Source organism: Oryctolagus cuniculus, chromosome 3, assembly GCF_051225735.1.
Source record: "Oryctolagus cuniculus isolate XC-2025 breed Fujian yellow rabbit chromosome 3, ASM5122573v1, whole genome shotgun sequence".
Classification (NCBI taxonomy): domain Eukaryota; kingdom Metazoa; phylum Chordata; class Mammalia; order Lagomorpha; family Leporidae; genus Oryctolagus; species Oryctolagus cuniculus.
In genome coordinates, this window is record NC_142869.1 from 7,220,633 (window position 1) to 7,240,958 (window position 20,326).

The following is a 20,326-nucleotide window of genomic DNA, read 5'->3' on the forward strand; positions in this document are numbered from 1 at the left end:
GATGCACCGATCCAAAGCCAAGAGCCAGGAGCTTCTTCTGGGTCTCCCATGTGGGTGCAGGGGCCCAAGCTCTTGGGGCATCCTTTGATGCTTTCCCAGGCCATCAGCAGAGAGCTGGATCAGAAGTAGAGCAGCTGGAACTCGAACTGGGACCCATATGGGATGCCGGCACTGCAGGTGGTGGCTTTACCCGCTATAGCACTGCCCCAGAAATAGTCTTTTTTTTTTTTTTAAGATTTATTTTCTTTATTTGAAAAAGTTACAGAAAGAGGTAAAACCAGAGAGAGAGAGAGGTCTTCCATCCCATTCGTTCACTCCCCAAATGGCAGCAATGGCCAGAGCTGAGCTGATCCAAAGCCAGGAGCCAGAAGCTTCTCCTGGGTCTCCCACACAGGTACGGGGCCCAGGAACTTGGGCCATCTTCTACTGCTTTCCCAGGTCATAGCAGAAAGCTAAGCCAGGACTCAAACCAGCAACCATATTGGATGCCGGCACTGCAGTCTGGGGCTTTAACCTACTGCGCCACAGTGCCAGGCCCTAGATAGAGGCTTTTTTTTTGGACAGGCAGAGTTAGACAGTGAGAGAGAGACAGACAGAAAGGTCTTCCTTCTATTGGTTCACACACCAAATGGCCGCTATGGCTGGCACACTGCGGCCGGCGCGCTGCGCTGATCCGAAGCCAGGATCCGGGTGCTTCCTCCTGGTCTCCCATGCAGGTGCAGGGCCCAAGCACTTGGGCCATCCTCCACTGCACTCCAGGGCCATAGCAGAGAGCTGGACTGGAAAAGGGGCAACTGGGACAGAATCTGGCACCCCAACCAGGACTGGAACCCGGGGTGCCAGGGCCACAGGTGGAGGATTAGCCAAGTGAGCCGCAGTGCCGGCCGAAATAGAGTCTTAAAGATAATACAGGGCCAGTGTTGCGGCATCGCAGGTCAAGCTGCCTTCTGTAATCCTGGCATCTCACGTGGGTATCAGTCTCTGTCCCAGCAGGTCCACTCCCAATCCAGCTCCCTGCTAACACATGTGGGAAAGCAGCAGCAGATGGCCCAAATGCTTGGCCCCTGACACCCACGTGGGAGACCAGGATGAAGTTCCTGGCTTCTGTCTTTAGCCTGGCTCAGCCCTGGTCATTGTAGCTATCTGGGGAGCAAATCAACAGATAGAATATCCCTCTCTCTGTCTCTCCTCTCCCTCTCTATATATAACTCTTTCGAATAAATAAATAAATCCTTAATTAATAATAATACAAAGCTTCAACGAACAGGCAGAAACCGTGGTACAGTGGAGTAAGCCATTGCCTGCAATGCCAGCATCCCAAATGAGTGCCAGTTTGAGTCCCAGCCACCCTACTTTTGATCCAGTTTACTGCTAATGTGTCTGGGAAGGCCATGGAAGATGGCCCAAGTATTTGGGCCCTTGTCACCCATGTGGGAGACACGGATGGAGTTAGGCTCCTAGTTTCAGCCTGGCCCAGCCCTACCCACTGTGGCCATTTGGGGAATGAACTAGCAGATGGAAGAAATCTCCCCCTCCCCCTCCTCTAACTACATCTTTCAAATAAATAAAAAAAAAATCAATGAAGATAAACAAAATTGATAAACCTTTTGCTACACCAAGAAAAAAAGATAAAAATTCAACAAATCAGAGATGAAAAGGAGAGATGATACAATGGATACCACTGGCCGGCGCTGCAGCTCACTAGGCTAATCACCCCGGGTTCTAGTCCCGGTTGGGGCACTGGATTCTGTCCTGGTTGCTCCTCTTCCAGTCCAGCTCTCTGCGGTGGCCCAGGAAGGCAGTGGAGGATGGCCCAAGTGCTTGGGCCCTGCACCCGCATGAGAGACCAGGACGACGCACCTGGCTCCTGGCTTCAGAGCGGCGTGGCGCGCCAGCTGCAGCGCACCAGTAGTAGCGGTCATTTGGGGGGGTGAACCAACAGAAGAAAGACCTTTCTCTCTCTCTCTCTCTCTCTCTCTTTCACTGTCTAACTCTGCCTGTCAAAAAAAAAAAAAAAAAAAACCCACAATGGATACCACGGAAATACAAAGAATCATCAGGGACAGTTTTGACTAACTGTATGCCAACAAATTGGGAAACCCAGAAAAGTGACTATATTTCTGGATACATAACCAAAATTGGACCACGAAGACAATGAAAACCTGAACAGATTAACAATAAGCAATCAGATTGAATCAGTAATAATAATAAAGAAAACCCTCTTGACTAACAAAAGCTTGTGACCAGACAGCTTCACTGCTGATTTCTTGCAAACTTTAAAGGAAGAACTAACACCAACTGCTCTCAAACTACCTCAAGCAATCAAAAGGATTCTCAAACTCATTACTGTAATTCCAAACCTTATAAGGAAACAACAACAAACTATACGCCAATATCCTTGATGAACACAGATGCAAAGGTTCTCAACAAAATCTTGGCAACCTGGGTCTGGCACGGCGGCACAGTGGGTTAGCTGCTGCCTACAACACCAGCATCCCATATGAGTTCCAGTCCTGGTGCTCTACTTCCAATCCAGCTCCCTGCTAATGCACCTGGGAAAACAGTGGAAGATGGCCCAAGTACTTGGTTCCTGTACCCACTTCAGAGACCAGATGGAGCTCCAGGCTCCTGGCTTCAGCCTGGCCCAGCCCTGGCCGTTGCAGCCATCTGGGGAGTAACCAGTAGATGGAAGCTCTCACTCATGTTCGCTCTCACTCACTCTATAACTCTGCCTTTCAAATAAATAAATAAATAAATCTTTTTAAGAGAAACCCTGGTAATTCAATCTAACAACACATCAAAAAGATCACTCACCACAGGTAGAAGATATCTCAGGGATAGTTCAACATATGCAAATCAATATATGTAATATTTATATATCAATGGAGTGGATAAAAATCATATGATCATCTCAATAAATGCAGGAAAAGAATTGGGCAAAATTCAACATCTATTCCTGATAAAAACCCTGAACAGGAGCCAGCACTGTGGTGCAAGTGGGTTAAGCCACCACTAGGGACACCAGCATCCCATATCAGAGGGCTAGTTCAAGTTCTGACCATTCTGCTTCCGATCCACCTTCCTGCTCATGTGTCTGGGAAAGCAGAGGACAATGGCACACATAATTGAGTCCCTTTCCACCATGTGGAAGACCTGGACAGGTTCCAGGCTCCTGGCTTTGACCTGTCCAAGTCCTGGCCTTAGTGGCCATTTGGAGATTGAACCAGGAGATACAAGATTTCTCTCTGTGTCCTCCCCCTTCTCTCAACAAATAAGTGTAGAAAGAACATATATTTTATATCATATATAATATATATTCTTAGAATTTTATCTATGAACTACATTGAGTCAGCTATCTTTGTAACTCGAGAATTGAAAAAAAAATAAATAAAAATACCAATGACAGGGGCTAGTGCTGTGGCGTAGCGGGTTAAGCCTCTGTCTGCAGAGCCAGCATCCCATACAGGCACCAGTTTGAGTCCCGGCTGCACCACTTCCCATCCAGCTCCCTGCTAATACACCTGAGAAGGCAGCAAAAGATGGTCCAAGTCCTTGGGCTCCTGTACCCATGTGGGAGACCGGGAGGAAGCTCCTGGCTCCTGGCTTCAGATTGGCTCAGCCCTGGCTTTTACGGCCATTTTGGGAGTGAACCAACAGTTCACTCCTGAGATACAAGAATGATTCCTCTGAATTAAAAACAGAATAAACAAACCATGACCAATATAAAAAAGGTATAAAACATGCTATCTACTTCCTTCCTGAAAAAAATTATTTGTGATTCAAACCAGAGGAGAGATGACTCATAAGTGAGGATTTAAGAATGGCAAGTTGGGGGCCGGCGCTGTGGTGTAGCAGGTAAAGCTGCCATCTGCAGTGCCAACATCCCATATGGGTGCCAGTTAGAGACCCAGCTGCTCCACTTCTGATCCAGCTCTCTGCGATGGCCTGGGAAAGCAGTAGAAGATGGCCTGACTCTTTGGGTCCCTGCACCCATGTGGGAGACCTGGAAGAGGCTCCTGGCTCCTGGCTTTGGATAAGTGCTGCCCCGGCCATTGTGGCCAACTGGGGAGTGAACCAGCAGATAGAAGACCTCTCTTTCTATCTGCCTCTCCTCTCTCTGTATAACTGACTTTCAAATAAATAAATCTTTTTTAAAAAAAAGAATGGCAAGTTATAAGGAGGTTAATTGTGTACTATGTTGAGACAAAAGAGACTACCACTATTGAACCACCGTTAACCTATAAAACACAATTTCATATTAATCTTAATATTTAAAATTATATACAAATAAATATGGTGTACAAATAAAATGGTATAACTAACCACACATTCACCACAGTATCCATAGTTTCTAGAGGTGTACACACAATGAGGTCTGTCATGCACTGTTTCTCAGAGAACACACCGACAGGAGCGCACACACATTCCCCTGTGTGGTAGGAATTTCAGTCACAGTGTTTGTGAGGGAGACCTGGGATACAGCAGCCATCCCACTCTTGCCTTGTGAGCATGCAGTGTTTATCCTGCAGGATACAATCTGGCCAAAAATGACTACCTCGTGCCTACAGCAGAAAAGGGCCTGACAACCTGGATAGAGGACATTTTACAATATCCAGCTTTTGAAAGCAACGGAGAACTGATCATTGAAGATGGGGTCAGGAGGGAACCATCTAAATGCCCTATTAAAAATAAATAAATAAACAACTCTTAAGTAACTGGGCTGTTACCAACCATATGGGAGTCCCCAGCTCTTGGCTTTAGCCTACCCAACTCTGGGTCATTACAGGCATTCAGGAAGTGAGTGAACCAAAGAATAGGATCTCTCTCTCTCTTTCTGTCTCTCTCCCCATCAGATAAATAATAAATTTTTAAAAATTTTAAGATCTTTTAAAACCCTACATGTAAGAGTGAAGAAAGGAACTGGCAGAAAGATAAAACATGCTATATGGAAATGGCCACAGGAACGACAACCACGACCAAAGACCTTCACAAGAACTCACACCTGATGAAAATACTGGTGCCATCAGACGAGATCCGGAAGCAAAGATACAAGTGCAAGAGCAATAAATAAGTGACAAAAGGAAATAAAAACTAGGTTTCTGAGACTCAGGAAATCAGTAGAAAAGAACAAAAAAACCATCCTGGCAACAGAAATACACCGGAAGTAACTAACAAAGAACTGGCACTATTTAAAAAGTTAGGATTCTAGGAAAAATCTTAGAAAAATGTTGAAAATGAAACTGGAAAGTATAAAGAGTTAAAAAGATTAAAGAGAAAACAGACAGATGTGAGAGCAGATCAAAGAGGTCCTCCACTGGCATAGCTGGTATTCCCAAAGAAGGAACTAGCTATGAGGAACAGAAACTATTTCCAAAGATATGGCTAAGACAGTTCTGAGACCTCAGAAAAACACTAACACAGAAAATGATCACTGAAACATACTCTAGACAAACGACTGGATTTGAAAGATTTCAAATGCTAGAATGTGGGGCTAGAACGTTTCTGAAACATACTCTAGACAAACGACTGGATTTGAAAAATTTCAAATGCTAGAACGTGGGGCTAGAACATTTCTGAGAACTACTGTCGCTCCCCCACTCACGGAGGAACGACACCGGACCCTGCGCTGTTCTCTTTGCCTGGTCCTTTCCCGGGTTTGCTCCTGGTCCCCCACTCGCGGAGGAACGACACCATCCCGGGTTTGCTGCTGCCCCCACCCCCCACCCCCCGCCTCCATGGAGGGGTGGCACCCCCGCCGCTTTCCCGCTTCTGCGGAGGGGCGGCACACCGCCGGCCGGCTCTCTCAGGGGTTGCTCAGATGTTCCTCAGATGTTTCTGGTGCATGTTGTCTCTCTCCTCCTTAATAGTCCTCTTCCACCAATCCCAACTCTGCTGCCCACATGCCGAGCACGCTGCTCTCCTCCAATCAGGAGCAGGATCAGCTCCTGCAGCTTATTGGTCGAATTGGTGAGGCAGCTGTGTAGAAGTTGTTTACTCTCTCTCAGCACCATATTGTGGGAGATCAGATGCATAGAATTAGTCTTAGCAGTTCCAGTAATTTAGTCTAGTCTTGGTTGCTCCCCACAACTACCAGATAATAGGGCTTGGAGTTTGGAACAGCTATTCAGATATGTCATGGGAGGCCCACATCTCATGTGGAGTGCCCCAGGGACAATGCCAGCCCTGCTTCCACTCCCAGCTTCCTAATGACGAGCCCCCTGGGGGGCAGCAGGTGATGGCTCAGGTACGTGGGTCCCTGCCCCTCACAGGGAGATCCAGGCTGAGCTTTGGGCTCCTGGCTTCAGCCTGGGAAGTGAACCAACAGATGGAAGATCTCTCTCTCTTTCAAATCTATAAAAATTAAATGAGTTAAGAAAAAAAATCCTACTAGATGATGGACTAGAGGCTACGCAGAGATGGAGAATTTTCCCACCAAGAAGGCAGTGCTGAGAGATGGATGCACACACACGTGGAGTGAAGGCTGCAGGGCAGGAGGACCAGGCCAGCACAGCAGGTGCTGACCCTCCGTTGTCAGAGCAAGTCCTGTCCGCCAGGACAGACTTTGTACTCTGGCAAACTTTTTCACCAAGTTACACTCTGAACCCAAAGAATTTCAATCTGTTCAGTGAAGTCACAACGCGGCTGCTAACGTCAAAGCTGTGAGCTGTGCTTTGGGTATGGCTTCCGGATGTGACCACTGGCTCCCAGCTTCAGAGAACATGTCCCCAGTACTCTACTTAAATAAATTCATCAGAGATTTTCATTTAGAGATACATCTGATGGCACCGCAGACTGCCAGTTCGAAGGAGACAAAATCTAACCAGTCGGCACACTGGATGAGCCCTGCTCATGGGGCCCGTGAGGCCCCCAGTGAGCCCCATGCTACCCGTCTGCTGCCTCTCTAAAAGCCAGAACACTGTGGGAGCTGAGCAGCGCAAAACCTGCTGGGGAACTCACTTAGATGCTGTCCATTTGTCTTGCAGAAAGGGTTTGTTTTTGTCTTTTAAATTTGATTTCAGTGTAAATTCCATTTAAAATGAATCCTGAAGCAACATTCCCTTTCATGTATATCTATTCATGTATAATTCAAATATGACTTTGAATTGGTTTGCCTGCCTTCTATTCACTACCAGAAGGGCAACGCAACTGCAATTCAGTGCTGCATTGAAATGCCTGGTCACTCGTAAACAACACGGACCAGCCTGCCCTATGGTAGAAAAATGCTGGTTAAATCACCTCTGGGGACGCCCACGTCCCACCTCAGAGCCTGGGTTCGAGTCCTGCCTCTGCTTCTGATCCAGCTTCCTGGGAGGCACCAGGGATGGCTCGATACTTCCATCCTGGCATCCACGAGAGAGCCCCGGGCCGGGCTCCTGGCTTTGCTCTAACCAGCCCGCACCTGCTGCAGGCATTTGGGGAGTGAATGATGGAAAAAGATCTTCCTCAGTCTCTCTCTCTACCTCTCACCTTCCCTCCCTCTTTGTGGCTCTGCCTTTCAAATAAAAAGAAATAATTTCAAAGAAATTCTCTCAGCCAAGAAGAACTTGAGGAGACACATAGCATGTGGGATCCTGAAACACAAAAAGTACGTTAGTTCAGCCGCGGCGGCCATTGGAGGGTGAACCAACGGCAAAGGAAGACCTTTCTCTCTGTCTCTCTCTCTCACTGTCCACTCTGCCTGTCAAAAAAAAAAAAAAAAAAAAGTGGATAGCCATTGAAAATTAATCAACATTGGTTCATTCAGCATATACGCAGAGCATACTAGTAGGCTAACAGAAGAGGAAACCAGTACTCAATCCTATCACTGTCCCAGTTATCGCTCCTTTCTGGCACGTGTCACCTCCTAGCTGTGTCACTGCCTCAGCCTGCTCCCTTCCTTAATCCACGGAGAGGACCACCCAGCAGGAGAGCAGCACTAAGAACTGTGTATCTCAGGTGCACACTACATGCTGGTGAAATGAAAATATGAAATAAGGCTTATAAAAAAGGATTTAATGAATGAATAAATTAATAGAGTTACAGAGAGAGAAAGATAGACAGATAGACAGACCTCTCTGCTGGTTCACTCCCCACATGGCCACAATGGCCAGGGCTAGGCCAGGCCAAAGCCAAGAGCCAGGAGCCAGGCTCTTCATCTGGGTCTCCTACATGGGTACAAAAGCCCAAGTACTTGGGCCATTTTCTCCTGCTTTTCCCAGACCATTAGGAGGGAGTCAGATCAGAAGTGGAGCAGCCAGGACAGAACCAGGACCCACGTGGGATGCCAGTGTGGCAGGTGGCAGATTAACTGGTGCGCCCCACTACTGGCCCCACAAATAAGACTTTGAATTTTGAAAAGAAGTATATTATTATTCATTTTTTGGGTTAAGATTTATTTGAAGTTTTTTTTAAAGATTTATTTAATTGAAAGTCAGAGTTACAGAGAGAGACAGGTATCTTCTATCCACTGGTTTACTCCCCAAATGGCCACAACAGCCAGCGCTGAGCCAGGCCAAAGCCAGGAGCCAGGAGTTTCTTCCAGGTCTCCCACATGGGTAGCAGAGGCCAAGCACCTGGGTTATCTCCCACCGGTTTTCCCAGGCCTTAGCAGGGAGCTGGATTAGAAGCAGAACAGACAGGACACAAACCAGCACCATCGCAGGCGCCGGCTTTCACCTGCTACGGTACAGTGCGGACTCTGAAGTACATTATTCTTCCCTAAAGTTCCCAAGAAAACTAAGATAATAAAAGTGAACAAAACCCAGAGACATGCATTTAGGTGAATTTTCAAGTGGTTTAACAATCAGCTACCATATTAGCGAAATTATTATTTACATGTCAAAATGTTAGAAACAAGAAATGCCACAGCTTTTATCCAAAGCTTAACTTATAATCAGTTATAATATAGTCAATATCTCTGCCCCAACTATGAGTTACTAGTTCAAAAGATCTGAAAACAAAATAAAAGTTACAGGAATTAGAATGGAAGAAATAAATCTTTTATAACTTATCAATGATATGATTATCTACATAGAAAGTCCAAAAGAAAATACATCTAAAGAACTGAAATAAGGGGATTTGACAGGATGATTGGATATAGGATTAATATACAAAAATTTATTCTAATACTATATACCAGAAGAACTGAGAAAATGCAACTCAAATATCTGTTTCTGAAGACATCATTAATAAGATGAAAATACAACTCATAAACTTGAGAGAAGATACTGTGCTTATCCATGACTGCTAAAAAGATTACTTTCTAGAATATATTTTCACTCAAAAAAATCCAAAAGACAGTCCAATTAAAATGGTTCAAAGCACAAATGAATGCTAAAAGGAAAAAGTACAAGTTTAAGCATAACTACAATAATGGCACAGTCTCAAAATAAAAATCTCCCCAGTTGAAACCTATGCTGTGGTATAGTAGGTTAAGCATCTGCCTGTGGCATCAGCATCCCATTTTGGTGCCAGTTCGAGTCCCGGCTGCTCCTCTTCCAATCCAGCTCCCTGCTGGTAGCCTGGGAAAGCAGAAGATGCCCAAGTGCTTGGGCCCCTGCACCTGTGTAGGAGACCAGGAAGAAGTTTCTGGTTCCTAGCTTCAGATCAGCTCAGCCCCAGCCTTTGCAGTCATTTGGAGAGTGGACCAGTGGATAGAAGACACCTCTCTCTCTCTCTCTAACTCTGCCACTCAAGTAAATAAATAAATAAAAGGTTCTTTGGGAGGAAAATTTAAGTATTACAAACTTCATGTATTTCCTAAGTACAACTTCAGGAATACAGTGATTCTTCCCACCATACCCACCCTCCCCCACCCTCCTCTTTCCCTTCCCATCCCCAGTCCCATCCTCCACTAAGATTCATTCTCAATTACTTTATACACAGAAGTTTTACAGTTAACTCTCATAATACAACCCATGGAGGACAGAGGTCCTGCATTGGGAGTTAGTGCACAGTGACTCCTGTTGTTAATTTAACAATTAACACTCTTCTGTGTGACGTCAGTGACCACCGGAGGCTCTTGACATGAGCTGCCTAGGCTCTGGAACCTTAATGAATAAACAAACTGCCAGTATTTAGACAAGGCTATAAGCAAAGTGGAAGTTCTGTCCTCTCTTCAGAGAAAAGTACATCCTTTGATGACCACTTCTTTCCACTGGGGTCTCACCCAGAGAAATCCTTCATGTAGGACAATAAACAAACCTTAAAAAAAAAAAAACTCCCCAAAAATACACTATCATAATTACAGGATAAAAATAGTAGACTGAGGATACTAACAGATACATTTTTAGCCAGATGGCCACAGTTCTAACATCACTGGTAGTACATAACACCCCTGGTATGGCCGACATCATGTGTGTGCTCTTCTCCAGTGATACCTAATCTCAGTCTGAACATGAGAAAACATCAGATAAACCTAGATTGAATAAATAAAGCCAAATAAATAGATAAGTCCAAAAATCATGGACCAGTTCTTTTCAAAAGTGTCAAACCGATAAAACACAAGACTGGAACTGTCGCAAATCAGAGAGGCTACAGCGACATAAGAAACAACTGTAATATCAGAGCCTAGAACATATTCTGGAACAAAAAAAGGATGCTAGTGGAAAAACTAATGAGCTCTGCCTAAGTCCTACACTGTACTTAATAGGCCAAGGTTAATTTCTTAGTTTTGATAATACTCCATGATAGTCATGTACTCTGGGAACTCTGCACTATTTCTGCGATTTCTATACATCCAAATTATGTACGGCTGGTGTTGTGGCACAGCAGGTGAGGCTGCTGCCTGTGATACTGTCACCTCACAGGCGTGCTGCTTCGAGTGCTAGCTACTCCATTTCCGATCCAGCTCCCTGCTAACGTGCCGAGTCACATGCCTGGGAAGACAGCAGAAGGTGGCCCAAGTGCTTGGGCCCCTGCACCTGCATGGGAGACCTGGATGGAGCTCTAGGCTCCTGAATGGAGTTTCATTGTGGCCATTTGGGGAGTGAAGCAACAGACAAGCTCTCTCGCTCTCTTTCTCTCCCTTTCTCTAACTCTGCCTTTCAAATAAATAAATAAATCTTTTTAAAAAAATTACTGAAACAAAAAATTAGCTGCTAGGTTTTTTTCAAAAGAGGAAACTTATGACCATAAACATAAGAAAAAACGATCCATCTCATTATTAATTAGGAAAAAAGAAAATCATAACAATATACCACCTGACTGGCAGAAATTGAAGAGTTTAATAACATCGAGGACTCTAAGAATGTGAAGCAACAGAAACTCTTTACACTGCTACTAGGACTAAAAGTGGTACAATCACTGAAAAACGTTTTGGCTGTAAAGACAAATAAGCATGAGGGCGGGCCCAGTAATTCCCCCTCAAGCAGAGTATAAGAGACTTTAGTTATTGCGCACTGGGATGTTTACAGGAACGGTGCAGAACAGGAAAAACCTCAGTTCAACCCAAATGCCTACTGCTAGACAGACTATGGTATAGTTTAAGAAGCAGAACTACTACGCACTAAGATGAGTGAAATACATTAATACACGAGGGAACTTCCCAGAGTTTGTGGAGAAATAGGACTAACAGGTAATGTGCATTTTCTACAGTCTTTTTGAAGTTCCCTTCTATATTAGAAATATATTATTAAGTGAAAAAATGCAGAAAGTCATAGAAGAATATATGTAACATTTTTATAAGGTTCAAAAACAAGCACTAAATAACATCATTTATATACAAATATTGATAAATTACTTTTAAAAAGTGTACTTCAGTTAGCATATTTGAGTTATCTCCAGGGCAAAGACTAGGGGTTAGGACAGAGAAAAACACAAAAGGAACTTCAAAAGCACTGATGATGATGTAGTTTTTACCTGGGGTGATGATTTCATGGATTGGCTTTAATATCAAGTTTCAAAAATTATATGTGTTATACATATTGTTTTGTCTGTGAAACATAGTTTGAAACTAAAGATTATACATATTTTTATATTTTATAGATTTATTTACTTATTTGAAAGGCAGAGTTACAGAGAGGCAGAGGTTGAGAGAGAGAGAGATCTTTCATCTGCTGGTTCACTCCGCAAATGTCTGCAACAGCCAGGGCTGGGCCAGGTCAAAGCCAGGTGCCAGGAGCTCCATCTGGGTCTCCTGTGCGGGTGCAAGGGACTCAGCAGTTGAGCCATCATTGGCTGCCGCCCAGGCAGAGCAGCAGGAAGATGGATGAGAAGCAGAGTAGCTTATGATCAAACCAGACACTGTGATGTGGGATTCTGGTATATCAAACAGTGGCTTAACCCACTGTGCCACAATGTCTGCCCCAGTAAATATATTTGTTTTAATTAAAAAAATTTCTTTGTTAATGAGTATACATGAAAATGAAACTACACAATCACTCAGAGTCCTTCACACCTTCATGTACTCATAAAATTAATTTATCTTTACAACCACCAGTGAACATCACTGGCTTGGGAACTTCTTGAAGATGTACAAAATGTCTTGAGTTTAAATATACAATCTTAATTACACCAATGTCCTCATATCCCAAGACAAACTGTAGGTGATGGAATCTCAACCATGTTTCAAAGGATCAAAAACAAAATTCAATGATTTCTAAGATTGATATACTTAAAAAAAACATATACTAATTAAATTCCTCTCCCTTCTTACCTGTTCCCCCTCTCAGATACTGATAATTTTTCTCTGCAGAATAAGCTGACAGCCAGATTACCCAACATCAAACTTTTCAAAAAAGAAATTATTTTTAAAAAAGATTTCATACAGCAAAAGAGTGATGAATGTAAGCCCACTGAAATTGATAAATATCTTTTTTTTGTTTTTTTAAGAATTACCTGAAAGGCAGAGTGACAAAGAGAGAGGGAGAGGGGGACAAAGTGGTCTGTCATCTGCTAGTTCACTCCTTAAATGCCTGCAACATCTGGCGCTGGACCAGGGCAAAGCCAGGAACCAGGAACGCCATTCATGCCTCCCATGTGGGTGTGGGGAGCCAAGCACTCAGGCTATTACTCTGCTTTCTCAGGGGCGTTATCCAGGAGCTGTATTGGAAGCAGAACAGCTGGGACTCAAACCAGCACACTCGAATGTGAAGTGGGCAGGCATACAGGTTAAAATTGATTAGGTTTGTGAGCTGGAAGACCACACCTTCGCCACGCCCCTGTGTGGCCTCATTCCCCTACCTGGCCACACCGGGGTGCCCACCAGCCAATCAGGTTAATTAACCACTCCCCTTTGGAAGTGGGTTAAAAGCCTAGGGCACAGTGTGCCGGGCTCACTCTTCTTCCCTGGCCTCTTGCCAGGACAGGGCTTGCTGTAGCCCTGCGCCTCCAGAGTGCATGGCCTTTGGGCCACCTGCCCTAGGCTTCCTGGCCTAGATGCTCCTCCACGTGGCTGGTTCCTGGTGCTCGGAATGAACCCCTATTCACTTCTCTCCCCCAAATAAAGCTCTCAGTCTCCTATGCATCTTTCTCACTAAATAAAAGCTTAAAATGTACCATGCTGCCTCCTTTATCTGTGCCAGTATTTAGAATTCTTCTCTAAATATTAGGTAAGAACCCTCTAGCATTTCTAGGGAACTTTAAGGGGCCACATTTCAGGGTAAATTTTAGGGGGTCTTCTCCAATTTCAGAGTGGATGCCAGAAGTGCAAGCAGGGGCTTAACACACGGTGCCACAATGCCAGTCCATTAAAGAAATTTATAATAATCACCACCTCAATCTCTTTTCACTCACCAGAGTGGCTCCAGGAACACTATACCCATTCACAGTAAATGACATTACAACTGGGTCTTACTGTAAAATTAATCCTGGTGGTGCTGAGACAACATTCCCAGCTTCCTACAGCTGGGTGTCTACATAAACATTCTACGGACATAAGCATCAGATCCACCTTCCTGGATGATATACAAGTAAAAAGTTTAATGAGAGAATGGCCCAGGTATAGGAAGAAGAACTTTTCACAAGAAAGTCTTTCAAATTGTCCTGGTCGCCTTTAAAGAAAATTAGTATTAACGTTCTCAGCCACCCATCTTCTTTTCTCTGCTATAATTCCTATAAAGAATTGGCCTTAAAACGAGGCTGAATGCAGGGAAACAGATGTTCTTAAAGCGACTGTCATTGTCATTGCCACCTTAAATAAATGCTCTCATGCACGCTGGCTCAGATGCTGGAACCTCCACGAACACAGATACAATGGTATCAATTCCCCGAGGTCTACAGGTGGGCAACAATCAAACACCAGTCACTCCTAGGACCAAGAACTTAGTAAAGATTCGAAAAATCCGAGTAAATATACAATGTCTTTGGCTATATAGTTTATGTATCAGTTTCCACAATCAAGAGACAACACGTTTTTTCCTTCTTCTGGATCAGTATTATGCCACAGCAAAGACGGAAGGAGGACTGCAGGTCAAAGAGCAGGAAAAAGAAGGAAGGCTCAACAACACTGCGACGGGCAAAGGCCTTGAAGCTCGAGGACGAATCAATGTAGACACGAAGGGAGGAAAGAAGAGCGTTTAACTGGTGCAGGAGAAGGCTGATGGTCTCTAAGGTTCTCTTACACTTTAATAATATTTCCCATGAGGCACCCTAGAAATCACAGATGAAGATGATGACTTTGGCAGAAGTGTTCAGGACTGCACAGTGCGCTGTGCGGAAAGAATGATGTAGGACTGAAAGCCTGCATTAGGACTATCCCCTCCACTGCCTTGCTCTGCTGTGACCAGGGTGCTGTCTTCCAAAGCTGATCCCCGAGGCCAGCAGGTGGAGCCCAACAGTCACACACAGAAAGAGCCCCCTCCTCAGCCTGATCTGCTGCTGAGCCACAGCCCCTGAAAGGGCGCACAGACGCTAAGCGAGGTAATGCAGTCACAGCACTGCACAGCCCAGCGATCTGCAGAGGGCGAGGGACGGACAGGCTCCGAACGTGCCATGTGGAAGACGGCAGAGTTCATTCCCAGTCTGCCATCCTGGAGGGAATGCTCCAGTGACACAAATTCTCTTATCTGCCAGTGTACTCACCATTGCATTTTCCTACTAAATACAACTTATGTATGTAATGTAACTTATGACCCCAACCTTAATTCATATATATCCCATAAATCTGACAAAACTGAACGGAACAGTGAAAGTAATTGCATCCACCAGCAACAAATATTTGGTGATCTGACAACTGACCCTTATGGTACAATGCTAGGAGACGGAGATACCAAGAGCAGTCCCCACCCAGCCATCTCCTTCACTGTCGCTCACCCCAGCGATCAGAACCCCCCTTCCTCTGCTTCTCTACCTTGCCCAGCCATGGGCCCTTCTCCCTCATTTAAACTGGCGGTATTGCAATCCACCCTCTTCTCACATTTTAACAGCCTCCCATTCAGAAGGCAACCTCATTTCAACCTCAGATTTCTCAGCCTTGGTGTACCTGCACTGTCCTGTTCATTTTCTCTCCTCTCTCACTCCATAAAGCAACTGGAGTTTGCTAGATAAAATAATTATGTCGATTTGCTTTATGTCAATTCACGTTACATATCTTCAGCGAGCCTTCAGAGTTGCAAAAAGAACACTATTATGTTCCTAACAGTAGCTGCTATAAAACTTTTATTTTCTTGAAGATTTATATTTACAGATCTGAAAAGAAGAAATCATGACAAATTTTGGAGACAATGAGCATGGTAGCTACATGCTCATGACAGCTTGGAAAGATGCAGCTGAAACTCTGGACTTTAGCACAGCAGATTTCACAAAGATCTGAGAAAATATAGGCGCGAATTCTCCTGCGACAGCTTCTGAAGGGAAAGGTGACTGAGAGGGTTGGGAAGTTCGTAAAACTGTAAATCTGATTATATAACTGCAAATCATTCCAGTGCGGAAGCCAATGTGGCTTTTTAATTATCCTGGACGAGAGTCCAGGACTCAGTACTGAAGTACTCAATATGCTGTAGTGCATTACGAAAAGCAGTGATCCCTAAAAGACAGCAAGGGCTCTCTAAGCAAAGACTACTTGTGGGGTTTTGATAATACTGCAGGACTGAGAGTCACGAAAATGTGCCGATGTGCTGTCCAGAGACGTGAACAAGGTATAACAGATCTGTCAGGAAAATTCTCAGAACAAAAAGGAAAATAATTTTCTAACAACTAGAGGTCTCCGACCCTGTACTCCCTTTGAGCTTCCCACGAACGGAGGCGTCACAGGGTGCCAGAGAAGCATGCTCACAGCACAGGGGAGGCCAAGGTCCATGGCCTCCTTACAAGCATTCCCAAGGCTGCTGACATGTACTTTATTTAGTGTTCACTCCAGTCGTTCTTTCAGTTAAACATCTACACCCACTAAGCTTGACATTATTGGGAGTGGGCGTTTAGCCTAGTGGGTACAATGCCAGTTAAGATACTTGTGTCCCACACGGGAACTGCTGGGTTTGACCCCTGCTTCTGGCTCCTGACTCCAGCTTCCTGCCAGTGTGGACACTCAGAGGCAGCAGGGATGGCTCAAGTAGTTGACCTGTGACCTCAGCTGACTAGCCACCACACTTGCACTAGTATCCTTGTCCAAAAGGAGCTCATGGCCCCGGCAAACACTTAAATAAGCAAATGCAATCCAAACAGATGAGAGCTACAATAATGTATTGTAGAAGTTACAGGAACACCCAGAAGGAAGGCCCACAAGTCAGAACATAGTCGGAGTGGACAACCACATTGAGCTAGAAGCTGGGTAGTCTTTCAAGCCACTGTGTGAAAAAGTGTGCTGGGCAGAAGTTTGAAGCTCTTACACACACAGTCAGCTTGGGAAGAGGCACCCGTGAAGAACACAGCGGCAGCTGAAGGGTTCTCAGTGAATCGTAGCGAAATGCCGGCAGCATCTGGCCATTCACGCCCGTTTCTAGTCAGGCGTCACATGCAGGGGAACGCGCCTTCTTCGTCTCCCCTGGGTATTCTCACTCCTTCCGTTTTCTCCATTGCAGCCCCTTTATTTCCGGCCCTCGCATCGCACGTCTGCTACAGCAGCCTGTTACGGCGCTTTGCTGCCTGTCATGTCTCTTCCCATCCACTCCACACTCCCATCAGTGATCTTGTAGCTGAGAGGCCTCTGGCTCTCTACGAAACGATCCTGAAATTCCTCCCTCACCCACCTCTAAACTTCCAAAAACTTATCTTATGCCTCTGGAGGCGCTTACAATACCCTACTTTGTGCTACTGTGAGAGCTCAAAAGAGATAAGTCATTTGATTCATTCCTACTGCAGAACCGAGTCCCCCAGTGCTGCTAACTGGTGATGGGTCACGGAAGTCTGGATCCCTAACTCTGGTTAAAACCACTGACTAGGAAAAATACCTCTCAAGCTAGACCAATAAGATTTCTACCCTGGAAATTCTGTGTTACAACCTAGACTTCAGCATGTGACCTGTGGAGGACTCGCTGTGAGCAGGTACACGGCTACTGTGCAGAGAGAAGCAGAGAAACACAGCTCATGCGCAACAAGAGGTGGCGAGAAGATACCATGCGGCGGACAAGCTGGTCAGGGTGAGAAGTGCGGTTCTTTGCTGCCGTTTCCTGCGTTTCTCAAGAGACCTCCTCCCATTCCTGTTCTAGGGGCACCAGGAGTTTCTCGTGTTAATCCCCATTTTTATTTAAATTATTTCAAGTGGGCCTCTACTTCTTGAAATCAAATTTTCCCTACAACATTTATTTGCAAGTCTTCTGCATGAGATTATAGCTTCCTTGAGTAAAGGAATCATAGCTTGTTTTTTACCTTTGTATTTCTCAGATAGTACATGAGGCACAGTTGAACAAAACCTGTCTGATGAACTGAATCTAATACAGAAGAGGTAAGTAACTTTGGACTTGAAAAATTAGTAGCAATTCCACAGGCCGAAGAACTGCACTACTTTTAAGGGCAGAGCTTCAGGAAGAAGGAAGAAATTTCAGAAGGAAGCCATCGTAGCTCCCTCAGGCCTCGCGTACAGTGTATGTGGAAGCTGACCACACACATTTGCTCATGGTCAAAGTCTGAAAAAAGCCGAGGGAGAACAGCATAGAACATGCTCTGACTGGGAAGCAGTGACCACGGTTTCTAAAGATCAGCAACTGCCAGCCAGAACAACACAGAGAGGCAACCCCACCCACACGACAGCTGCAGCCCTCCCATTCTTCACGTGACACGTGTCGTGTGGGACCCCAAGATGAAAACCTGCACACATATTCTTAATTTGCTTTTTCACAAGGATTTTAGAAAGCATATTTATTTATTTTTATTTTAAAGTCAGAATTACAGAGAGAATTCTTCCATCTGCTGGTTCACTCTTTAAATGGCCACAATGGCCAGGCCTGGGACAGGCATTAGCCGGGAGCCAGGAGCTTCATCCATGTCTCCCATGTGGGCGGCAGGGGCCCAAGCACTTGGGCCATCTTCTGCTGCCTCTTCCAGGCACATCACAGGGAGTTGGACTGGAAGTAGAGCAGCCAGGACTGAGACCAGCACCCACATGGGATGCTGGCATCACAGGCAGCTGCTTATGCCAGCCCCAGCATGTTTCCTTAAAGGCCTCTTTTCAAGTCTTTATATTAAGACAATAGAAAAAACGTAATCAATTTCCATCTATACTTGATTATCTTCAAATGCTTTTATTTTGAAAACTATACGATCATCATTTTAAAGTATTCCTTCTTTAAATCTAGCGAATGTGTTTGCTGCCTTCAAAGGCCTGACTCCCTTTTAGTGGCTGTTGTACTTATCCACAAGAAAAGGGTGCTCTGGTGAAGTCACAGCTCAGCTGCAGAAAAGCAACCTCTCAGGCCACTCAAGTAATAAGAGAAACTCACCCACAGAGATTTCCTGACTCCACCCTTACAGCTTGAAAGCCAAGGAAGTAGTCCAATCAAGTGTGACAATGGACCAGGACAGAGGGCAGATAAAGGACAAGGCTGGATTTCCTGGTTGGATGTGAAAGCCTTCCCTTCTCCCGCTAAATAATGTGGCAGCACAATCAAGAGGGGCCAGGCAGGGAAGCCATTATCGGCCTTGCGATTTGATGGTGAGAAACTGGCAAGCCCGTGAGGAGAAGTATGTAGGGCTCAAGGCTGTGACGTCACTTTTGGATGAGATAGGCTTCAAGGCGATGACCCTGCAGTCACACCACTGGAGAGCAACAAAGGAAGTGCAAGTGCTCCTGGGTGGCTCTGAGACCCTGTAACTCACAAGGCTCCTCATACAACTGGAAAAGCGGCATGGGCGGTGGTTCTTAAATGACAACGTGGCACACAGGTCGGTCTTACTGTGTCAGGCATCAGAAGAGAAGCATAGAGCAGGCCTGATAAAAGCAGCACACGGCGGCCATCATTTCAGTGTTCATTTCCTAACCTCAGGACCATCCCAGGAGGGTCCCAGTTAAATGACCAACAATTTAATCAATAAGAAAGTCACTATACTTGACTCAAAGCCAATCAAAATGACTGTTCTCGATTGTACAGCCTTATTTTCATTCCTGTGAAGCACAAACCAGACACTGTCCTTAATGAAAGCATCAAAATCGAGCTAAAATTTAATACTGCTCTTCTTTCAAAACAAATACCACGTGTAAGAAAAAACACAGGTGTAGCAACTGATCAGTTTCTTCAAATCAAAAAGCAATGGCTGGGGGCCGGCACTGTGGCATAGCGGTAAAGCCACTGCCTACAGTGCCAGCATCCTATATGGGCACTGGTTCAAGTTCCAGCTGCTCCACTTGCCATCCAGCTCTCTGCAATGGCCTGGGAAAGCAGCAGCAGATGGCCCAAGTTCTTGGGCCCCTGCACTTACGTGGGAGACCTGGAAAAAGCTCTGGGCTGCTGGCTTCAGATCAGTGCAGCTCTGGCCGTTGCAGCCATCTGGGGAATGAACCAGCAGATGGAAGACCTCTCTTTTTTCTTTCTCTCTCTCCCCCTCTCTCCCCCTCTCTGCCTCTGCCTCTCAAATAAAGAAATAAATCATTAAACAAAAATGCAATGGCCACCCATTATGCTCTGAGACTTTGTCACATAAATTTGTATTCAGTGATTTCAGACAGCTTCCAGGAAAACATGCCAGCCTTCTGTTGCTAACTAGGTGATTCAGCTTTTAATGCCATAGGTAAAACCTTTGGTGTTAATCAAATACAGTAGATCAATACCAAAAGCACAATAATCAAACAGAGCTTCAAATTCATATTTTAAAGCAAAGGAGCCTAGCATCCCTTAACCATGCCTGGACTTTTCATTGCGGCACTGGCATCTGAAAATAGAGCACGAGCTATTTGATGCAACACAAGTGTGGGTGTCATCCAGGACACCCCGGGAAATGAGAGGCTCAGAGCATGCTTATATTCACACCAAAAATG

General features: G+C 45.1%; 1 protein-coding gene across 14 annotated transcripts in view; it reads right to left on the reverse strand.

Annotated features, from left to right (window-relative positions):
* DIS3L2 (DIS3 like 3'-5' exoribonuclease 2) overlaps window positions 1-20,326 on the reverse strand; it is a 385,610-nt gene that overhangs the window by 195,664 nt on the left and 169,620 nt on the right. The gene's annotated exons all lie outside the window — the stretch shown is intronic.